General features: G+C 43.5%; 1 long non-coding RNA gene across 1 annotated transcript; it reads left to right on the plus strand.

The window, feature by feature from the left end:
* Nucleotides 1-3,944: 3,944 nt before the first annotated feature.
* LOC138847927 (uncharacterized) lies at nucleotides 3,945-8,273 on the plus strand. The gene is made up of 2 exons (XR_011385796.2): nucleotides 3,945-4,122; nucleotides 8,028-8,273. It is a non-coding gene; the product is annotated as an uncharacterized LOC138847927 (long non-coding RNA).
* The last annotated feature ends 2,008 nt before the right edge of the window (nucleotides 8,274-10,281 follow it).

Below are 10,281 nucleotides of genomic sequence, written 5' to 3' on the forward strand. Positions count from 1 at the left end.
AGCAGACTGAGAAATGTATTTTAGACACCAAAAGTCATTCTTCCCAAAAGGATCAACCTAAAGGACCATCCTAACAGACACAAGAAAGCATGTCTTTCTGAATTGTCCTAGCCTGGTAGGCATTCTTGTCTTGGAGCTCATTACCAAGACAGTCTAAATCAAGATTCAAAGTCCAAAAGAGATGACATCCTGACAGAGAAGGTGAAGCTGCCTCCTGGGACATGAGCATCCCAAATGAGAGCCAGTTTGAGTCTCAGTTGCCCCACTTCAGATCCAGCTCCATGTTGATACCCCTGGGAAAGTGGTGGAAGGAAGCTAACGGGTTTAAACCTCAGCTACCTTTGTGGAAGACAATGATGGAGTTCCAGGTTCCTATCTTAGGCCTGGCTCAGCCACGGCTATTGTTATGGCTCTGTAGAAACCATCAACAAGCAAAACCTCCCTGACTAAAGCCATCACCTGCCCTGTCTTGGAGGTAAGATACAAAGTAAATTATCTGCAATCCCTTTCCTATCATTTCAATGCCTCCTTATTAAGCATTTCCAGGTAGCTGGTTGTCTAACCCTTGTACAGTGACCATACAAAGATGTCATGTGACCAGACATCTGTGTGCAACAAGAACACCTTGCTACCATATAGTTGTTTTAGCCCAGGGAATTTAGAATCCACCTAGTGATTAATGACCATTTCAGGCTTATTCAGAGCAAAAGTCTTTTGCAATTGAAGTTGGTCTTTAAATTGTACTTAAAATTAAAAGATCAGAGCATCTTCTGATTTGTATAACTTTCTCCAATGTAATTTTCTCCTATGTACTCAAGGACTGGTCTGGATCATTGCCATCTATTCCCACAGTTTCTCTATGAAGGAAGAGCCACTACTCTTACCCCATCTTACACATGGGGAAACAAAGGCACCATGAGATCTAGCCACTTGTAAATCACACAGTCAGCAAGCAGCAGTGGTAGAGCCAGGGTTCTAACCCCACAGACCACACCAATCACTATTTTAATTTTACTAATTTTAAAGGTAGAAACAGGCAGGGAGCCATCTCCCATTCAGTGGTTCACTCCCAAAATGCCTGCAATGACCAGGGCTGAGCCAGAACACAGCAAGGACGTGGAGTGCATTCTGCCTCTCCCAAATGAGTGGCAGGGGCCTGATATCTTAAGCCATCACCCAATGCCTGTAAGGATGTGTATTAGCAGAAAGCTGATATTGGGAACTGAGCTGAGGCTCAAAGGCACTCACTCTAGATAAGAGATGTGGGTGTCCCTAGGGGCAACTTAACAACAGCACCATACGCTCACCCTGAAGTAATTTTACTAATATTATGACATTCTGGAAAGCTTCATATGCTTGAGTGAGGTAAATGACTCCCTCAGACACATTGAAAGTTCAGTTTTTCATTTCCATTTTGAAGCTCTACTTACTTAACTAAAATTGATAGAGGAACAGAACTTAGGATAGTTAATCAAGGAAAGTGTACTGGTTTATTGGAAACCATACTGCAGCAGCAAAATTAGCCTTTTCTGTCTCAGATGTTTGGTTCGGATGTTGTTCTCTAAACTCTGCATTGGACACTTCTAGCATTTTCCAGTATCCCAGTTCTGCTTCTTTTTGGATATAGCTGCCTCTTGATCTTTTCATCTCACCATTGCTTCTCCCCACCACCTTTCTGTTAGCAGGAGAGTCATGGGTTGGAGGTGATAAGCAGGCTGAGAACAGTGACACTGAATCCTTACACATTTGAGAAAACTGAAACATCCCTGCAGTTCCTCAAGGGGAAGTGAACTCGATGATGATGATGAAGTGAGAAACCACACCCAGGGCTGGAAGCCACATGTCCTGAGGCTGTCATTGCAAAAGGCAAAGAGCTGCAGTCTGGTGGTCATGGCATGGGAATCCCTCCCCATCCCATCCCATCCCATTCAGAACCTGAATGGCAGGTCATCACTGCCACCACCACTGCTTGTGTCACACTGTTGCCCTGTGCAGAAACTGCCATTTCTTCCCTCTCAGAAGGATGAGTATTTACTGGTTGTGGGGACACCCAGGTGTAGCAATCCAAGTAGGTAAATGTGATGTTCAGCCACTGTCTGCTGTTCAGACAACAGCAACAGCAAAGAGGAAAGCCTGGGTGGATGGAAACTTGGAAAGGTTGCTAAAGAATCTGAAGTGGATAAAGAAGGAATGCAGGGATGTGTTGGAGATAGGTGGTACAGGTAGAGGGGACAAGAAGATCCAAAGTGAACGTCATGACAAAGTCTCAGAGCAGTGTAGATACAGAGAAGCAAACTCAGAGGATACACAGTCAGAATGCTTAACAGGGCTCCATGAAGTGGCCTTGAAAGTAGGAGACTTCCATATGACAGGACCCAAAGAATGACTGCGGGTGACTCAGGCTGATGGAAGAGAAATGTCCCTGATGGAGAGAAGAGGCCAAGGAAGTGGCAAGTCAATCAAGGTCATGAATGGACCATTTACATTGAAGCCTATAGTTAACCAAAGGATAAAATGGGCCTAGGAGCTAGAGTAGGAAAAGAATTATCAATCAAATGGCGCAGTAACCATTTTTCTGTAACAATGTATTTATTTATTTAAAATACAAGATACCAGAGAAGAGAGAGACAGAGAGATCTTCCATCCTCTCACTCAATACTCAAATGGTCACAAAAGGCAGTGCTAAGCCTGGCTGCAGCCAGGACCATGAACTCCATCCAGGACTCCCAGGTGGCAGGAGCCCAATCACTTGGGCCAACTCTGCTGCTTTCCCAGGCACATTGTAGGGAGCTGAATCAGACAAGGAGCCGACAGGACTTGAACCTGTGTCCATACAGGATGACCACATTGCAGGTGAAGGTTTAATCTGCTACACCACAACATGGGTCCAGCAATCAACAGGATATATTTTCCCACAATATTTCCATTCACTCATTCTCTCCTGCTTCTCTCTCTGGACGGCTACTTAGATTTATTCAGAAGTCTAAACTATAGAACTTAAATATGTAAGGTCAACTTATATCGTCTCTTCGCAACTCAAAAATAGCTAATTAAAAAATCTGTGTACACAACAGCATTTCTATTTTAATTTTTATTTATTTGACAGATAAAGTTAGACAGTGAGAGGGAGACAGAAAGGTCTTCCTTCCATTGATTCACCCTCCAAATGGCTGCTACACCCGGAGCTACGACGTTTCAAAGCCAGGAGCCAGGAGCTTCTTCCTGGTCTCCCACTTGGGCCATCCTCCACTGCCCTCCCGGGCCACAGCAGAGAGCTGGACTGCAAGAGGAGCAACTGGGACTAGAACCCGGCGCCCATATGGGATGCCGGCTCCGCAGGCAGAGGATTAACCAAGTGAGCCACGGCTCCGGCCCCAAGTATTTCTGATAATACTAACAAGTGCTTGTTGAATAAGGAAATTCTTACTACCACATTCATATTTAATGCAGCAGGCATAACTAGTCCACATGGGAAAGAAAACATACGAAGAAAATAAGAACGCAAAGTCTAGAACCCGACAACCACCACCAACCACGGCTAATTACCTGAGGCTTACACAAAACTGCACACTGCATTCTATACAGCCGAGCTGTTTTACTGTGCTCACACCGGAACGAATCTGCTCTTCCAGGCTGTGAGCAGAAGGCCAGCAGCGCAGACACGGTATCACCCCACACACAGAACTGCTTGGCCGACAGCGCGTCAGAAGCCAAATGCAGAAAACCGGCTCCAGGCCTCGATCAGAGGCTACGTGAGGCCGACCCCACCCCGCCTCCCCGGCCCGCGCAGCGTGCGGCGCATGCGCACTAACCCGGGCCACGCCTCCCCTGTGCGCTCGCGCGCACCCCTCCAGGCCTGGCGCTCCGCCCTCCCCCTCCGCGCGTCACAGAGCCCGAGTTCCTCGCTCCGCCGGGATTGGCTGCGGCGGAGCTGACCCGCCCTTTGCGCCAGGCCTCAGGGGCCCTCTGCGAGGTCGCCTCCAGGTGGGCGTCGCGGCGGACTGCGGGGACGGCGCTCCCGGAGCCCGGCTTGGTTATCCACTCTGCAGCGCTGGTGTGAGAAGAACGCGTCCTGACGCCAGTCCCAGACGCTCCTCTGTTTCTCGCGGCCAGAGTCTACTGGTTTGTGCAAGCCCGGAGGTTTGGGCTGGGGAGGCGGGCGCGGCTGTTGCTATGTTCACCTTGGGGTTCACCCCAGGGTGAAGATCTGGGGTCGGCTCCCCGTCTCCTTTCAACAGTTGGAAAAGAGAACTCGGATTTCTCCTCGAGAGTCCCCACTGATTTCAGCGCGGGGCTCGAGGAACCCCTGCCGCCCAGGTCTTTCAGTCGCTTACTATTTAGTTTATTCAGCAGCTCCATTGCCGATCTAATACGTGGTGCGGTTCCCGAAGGGCACGGGAGACCGCAGCTGAGCCCGGGCGCCCTGAGCTTGAGAAGTGTAGAGGTAGTGAGGAAATCCGGAGGACTTGATGTTGAGAGACCTTTGTCAGACGGCGAGGGGCTGGGGCGAAATCCCTGCTTTACTGCAGGAGATCGCCACAGTGCATAGGCGATCTGGGGACTTGTGCGGGGACACGGCGTCTTATTCGTACTTTTATCATGCTTGACTTGGTTTAAATGAGAATTTTTATGGACCCAAACGTGTTAAATTGATGATATATTGGTAGGACTCACATGTCAGCTAACCGCTGCTGAGTCCATTTTTGTGGACGCTTTACTTTCTGTTCTTCTGTGACATCAGCTGCCTATAAGCACTTTGTTGGTACAAGGAAATGGTACTGTTTGGAATCCCAGGGCTCAATAACTAAGTTGAACTCAGTGGACACTGGGAATCCTGTTTCTGTGCCATTTGTTTGGGCTTCTTGCCAGTTGGGCCTCACTAAGGTCATTTGTCCTAGTTCTGGTTGATGTGAGACAAAAATCTAAGACTCTAGTTAGTCCCACTCCCTCAGCAAGGAGGATTTGGTTTCCATGAGTACACTGTGTGAGAATTAATCTTTGGTAAAATATGGGCAACTTGCCGGTACCGCGGCTCAATAGGCTAATCTCCGCCTTGCGGTGCCGGCATACCGGGTTCTAGTCCTGGTCAGGGCGCCAGATTCTGTCCCAGTTGCCCCTCTTCCAGGCCAGCTCTTTGCTGTGGCCAGGGAGTGCAGTGGAGGATGGCCCAAGTACTTGGGCCCTGCACCCCATGGAGACCAGGAGAAGCACCTGGCTCCTGCCATCGGATCAGCACGGTGCGCCGGCTGCAGCGGCGGCCATTGGAGGGTGAACCAACGGCAAAGGAAGACCTTTCTCTCTGTCTCTCTCTGTCACTGTCCACTCTGCCTGTCAAAAAAAAAAAAAAAATGGGTAACTCAATTCACCTGAAAGTCCTCTGAGATATCCCAGCTGATTTGCGCACCCTGTAATTATTGTTGTATGAGAACAAAACTGGAAATACTGCATGGTCTTATTATGTATGTAGTAGATTCCAAAGACTAAGGTCTAGGACTCCCCTTGTTCTCTTAAAGCCAGTTGGAGCTCCCCACAGAAGCCCCTGGTGCAGTTGCCAGTGGGGAACAAGACCCATAAGAATATGCCATAGAAAACATCTCTCTATTAGAGTGTCAAAGGCTCAGAAATTCAGGTGTAGTATTCATTGCATGAGAAAATGTTCAGCTCCTTTGCTGGGATTAGGGTGTTTTTTTTTTGACATAAATATTCAAGTTACATTTTTTCCCTCTGCATATTCCTGCTGAGGTGTTGATGTTATAGTTTAAAATCACTTTGTTTTTTAATTAAACACAATTTTTAGTGAAAAATATCATAACTAAGAGAAATAAATAAATTAATTTTATTAAAAGAAGAAAGTAATAGTTTTTTTAAAAAAGATTATTTATTTGAAAGTCAGAGTTACAGAGAGAGAGAGAGGTCCTCTGCACTGGCTGGAATTGTGCCAATCTGGAGCCAAGAGCCAGGAGCCTCCTCTGGGTCTCCCATGTGGGTGAACAGGGCCCAAGGACTTGGGCCATCTTCTACTGCTTTCCCAGACCATAGCACAGAACTGGACCAGAAATGGAGCAGCTGGGACTTGCACCAGCACCTGTATGGGATTCTGGCACTGCAAGCGCAAGCGGTGGCCTTACCTGCTGTACCACAGCGCCAGTCTCAGTAATAGTTTTTTTTTTTTTTAAGTTGCTACAGAACTGCTTGATTTTTCTTGTGATATATGTTATATGTATGTTAAATTATAAACATGTTGTATTTTGTGTCTACTTATTAAAAATCCCTTAAGAGCTGTATTTTGCTTGGTTTACTGATATTACATATTTACATAAATTTAAAACTATTTAAAACATTAAAATTTAAAGCATACATATTTACATACATTTAAAACTATTAAATTAAGCTGTGTGGCACAGGACTTCTATAAATCTGATGAATAGCTAAAGTTTGTTGGTAAAATAAAAAAGATTTCTTCAAGTTTGTTAACATATGTTTGCCTGTGTTTATTGGCCAATTAGGATCAAAGTTATATCTGTTAGATGTTTAAGATTATAAAAATATAAATAAATTATGTCAAAATACAATAGTGTTCTGTGTCTCAAGGATAGCAGTTGAACTAGAATATGCTTGTCTGATATTTCAGTTTCCATAACTAAAGTAAAAAAATTTGTTAAATATAAATTAGATGATGGGGCTGGCACTGTGGCTCAGCAGGTTAACGCCCTGGCCTGAAGCGCCGGCATTCCATATGGGTGCCAGTTCAAGAACTGGCTGCTCCACTTCCCATCCAGCTCTCTGCTATGGCCTGGGAAAACATTAGAAGATGGCCCAAGTCCTTGGGCCCCTGCACCCATTTGGGAGACCCAGAAGAAGCTCCTGGCTTCTGGCTTCAGATCAGTGCAGCTCTGGCTGTTGTGGTCATCTGGGGAGTGAACCATCAGATAGAAGACTTCACTCTCTCTCTGCCCCTCTCTCTGTGTAACTGTGACTTTGATATAAAATAAATCTTTAAAAAATATAAATTAGATGAATGTAAATGTAATAAAGATTTTGATATCAGTTTAATGCCTTTTCTTCTTAAATTGTATAAAATAGTATTTTTGGGTCTATTACCAAGTATGCTTATATACATTGTTGATATACAGCATATGAGGAATTATCTGTAGCCTCATGTTTACAGCAGCTCAATTCAAAATAGCTAAGATATGGAATCAACCCAAATATCCATCAGCTTAGGACTGCATAAACAAATTGTGGTATATACACATGATGAAATATTACCCAGCCATAAAAAATAGCAAAACCCTGATTATACAACAGAAGTGGATGCAATTGGAGATCATTATGCTCAATGAAATAAGCCAAATGCTGTTTTCTCTGACTTGCATTAATATACAGAATCCAAAAATGTAATTTATATTAATGAAATTTACAGTTTTGGATTTGATGATTGTTTATATTCTTTACTCCTAAGGAACAGTGGTTTTTCTAACTACTTATTGAATTCTTTATTTAGTGGAAAGTTAATCTTGTGATTATAAAATAAATTAGAAGTATGTCATTACAGAAACTCAAATAAGGAAGGAAGAGGGAGGGTAAGAGCAGGGAAGGTTATGAGGGTAGGTGGGAAATATTATTTTCTTAAAAATGTGCATAAGAAATACATGAAATTTGTTCCCTTTATATACATTTTAAAAATTTAATTAAAATTATTCATATATGACAAAGAATTCAAGACTGCTTCAAAGTAACGAAAGGCAAAATTTCTATATGTAACAACAAAAAAAAGAAAAAGTAAAGCAAAAATGAATTAAAAAAAAAAAACAAAAAAACAAATGTAAAAGAAAAAGGAAAAATATATAAATTATAATAAAAAAGCTATCATACTTTTGTTAAAAATGTTTTGCTTTTAGATATTTTTAAGGGAATGTTTCAAATTAAATGGAGGGGCCTGTGTTGTGGGTTAAAGCCCTGGCCTGAAGTGCCAGGATCCCATATGGGCACTGGTTCTAGTCACAGCTGCTCCTCTTCCAATCCAGCTCTCAGTATGGCCTGGGATAGCAGTAGAAGATGTCCCAAGTCCTTGGGCCCCTGCACATGGGAGACCCAGAAGAAGCTCCTGGCTCCTGGCTTTGCATCGGCACAACTCCAGCCATTGAAGCCAACTGGGGAGTGAACCAGCGGAAGGAAGACCTCTCTCTCTATCTCTACCTTTCTCTGTAACTCTGTCTTTAATAATAATAAAAGAAAAATTAAATGGAAGCATATAAAATATAGAAGAAAACTAGGTAAGGAGTTTAAAATTTTTTTTATATTTTATTTAATGAACATTAATTTCCAAAGTACAGCTTATGGATTACAATAGCTTCTAAAAATGTTTTAAAATTATAAAAATGTGGGGAGCGGGGCCAAGATGGCGGAACAGTGAGGGCATGCACCAATAGTCCGGGAAAATTTAGTTTAATAAAAGCGGAGTTACGGTAGCCTCAGAAAAAGGATCAGGAAAAAATTGCAGAGGAAACTCTTCCAGAGCTATTCGCTGTGACTCAAAGGACCTACTGGGAGAGCAGGGTCGCCCACCACATGGAAGCCGAACCGTGGAAGCCGCAGAGTCTGAGCGCCAGTGTGGGAAGGGGAGTCTATGTGACAAAGACACCAGCGGGGAGAGGAGGGCTGCCCAGGGATCCGAGTCCACACATCAGCACTGGAAGCGGAGGTGAGCTCAGTAACTGGAGACATTGGCGGGGAAACGGCAGACAGAATTTTAGAGGGACACGGGTTTTGAAGCAGGAAAGTCCATCAGACTGACTACAGGAGAGAAGGAAAAATAAATAAATAAATAAAAAGGTGGGGGCATACTGGTACAGACAAGTTCCACTCTCCGCCAATCTTGCAAAGGCTAGCAAGAGACAAAGAGCTGGGATATACATAATAAAAGGGGGGAGTTAAGGCTACAATTCAGTAGCCTAGGCAATCCTTTGGGAGTTCCCAGGAGAAACCGAGCCTGCACAGACTCTTTGGGTAGAAGCCAGCGGAAGCTAAATACCATCCATTCTGCTCAGCCTTGCAGTATTACTTACCTCCTGAACAAAAAATAAAATAAAATAAAATAAAATAAATGAATAAATAAATAAAGAGAGATTTACCACGCATAACCTGAGGGTGTCACCTTTGCGCACCTGTAACCCTGAAGAACCAAGCAGAGCTCTCAGGCCACACACATCTCAAGCCTCCAAGGCTCCTCCAACAGCAGGCAGTCCACTTAACACGGACATAGTATAATAATAAAAAAAAAAAAAACACCTCACAGTGAGGGAAACAGAATTAACCATGCCAAGCAATAAACACAGAAATCGAGGGAACAAGATCAACAATAACATTATGATGCCTCCAAATAAACAAAACACCCCAATCCAAGATTATGAAGATGATGAGATAGAAGAAATGCAAGATACGGATTTCAAAAAATTTATAATAAGAACATTTAGAAGTTTTCAAAAGCAAATCCTTGAACTACAGAAATCCTTATTGGACAGGATTGAAAATCTCTCTTGTGAAAATGAAATTTTAAGGAAGAATCAAAATGAAATGCAGAAACTAGTAGAACAGGAAAGTGTGATAGTGAAGAGAAATCAAAATGAAATGAAGAGCTCAATAGATCAAATGACAAACACATTAGAGAGCCTTAAAAACAGAATGGGTGAAGCAGAAGAGAGAATATTGGACTTAGAAGACAGAGAACAGGAAAGGATGCAGTCAAACCAAAGGAAAGAAGAGGAAATTAGAAATCTAAAAAATATTGTTGGGAATCTACAGGATACTATTAAAAAAACCAACATTCGGGTTCTAGGAGTTCCTGAAGGCATGGAGAGAGAGAAAGGATTAGAAGGCCTTTTTAGTGAGATACTAGCAGAGAACTTTCCAGGTCTGGAGAAGGACAGAGACATCCTACTACAGGAAGCTCATAGAACCCCCAGTAAACATGACCAAAAGAGATCCTCACCACGACACGTGGTAATTAAACTTACCACAGTGAAACATAAAGAAAAGATCCTAAAATGTGCAAGAGAGAAACGTCAGATTACTCTCAGAGGATCTCCAATTAGACTCACGCAGACTTCTCATCAGAAACACTACAGGCTAGGAGGGAATGGCGAGACATAGCACAGGTGCTAAGAGAGAAAAATTGCCAGCCCAGAATATTATATCCTGCTAAGCTCTCATTTGTGAATGAAGGTGAAATAAAGACCTTTCATAGCAAACAAAAATTGAAAGATTTTGTGGCCACTCATC

Source organism: Oryctolagus cuniculus, chromosome Y, assembly GCF_051225735.1.
Source record: "Oryctolagus cuniculus isolate XC-2025 breed Fujian yellow rabbit chromosome Y, ASM5122573v1, whole genome shotgun sequence".
In the NCBI taxonomy this organism is placed as follows: Eukaryota; Metazoa; Chordata; class Mammalia; order Lagomorpha; family Leporidae; genus Oryctolagus; species Oryctolagus cuniculus.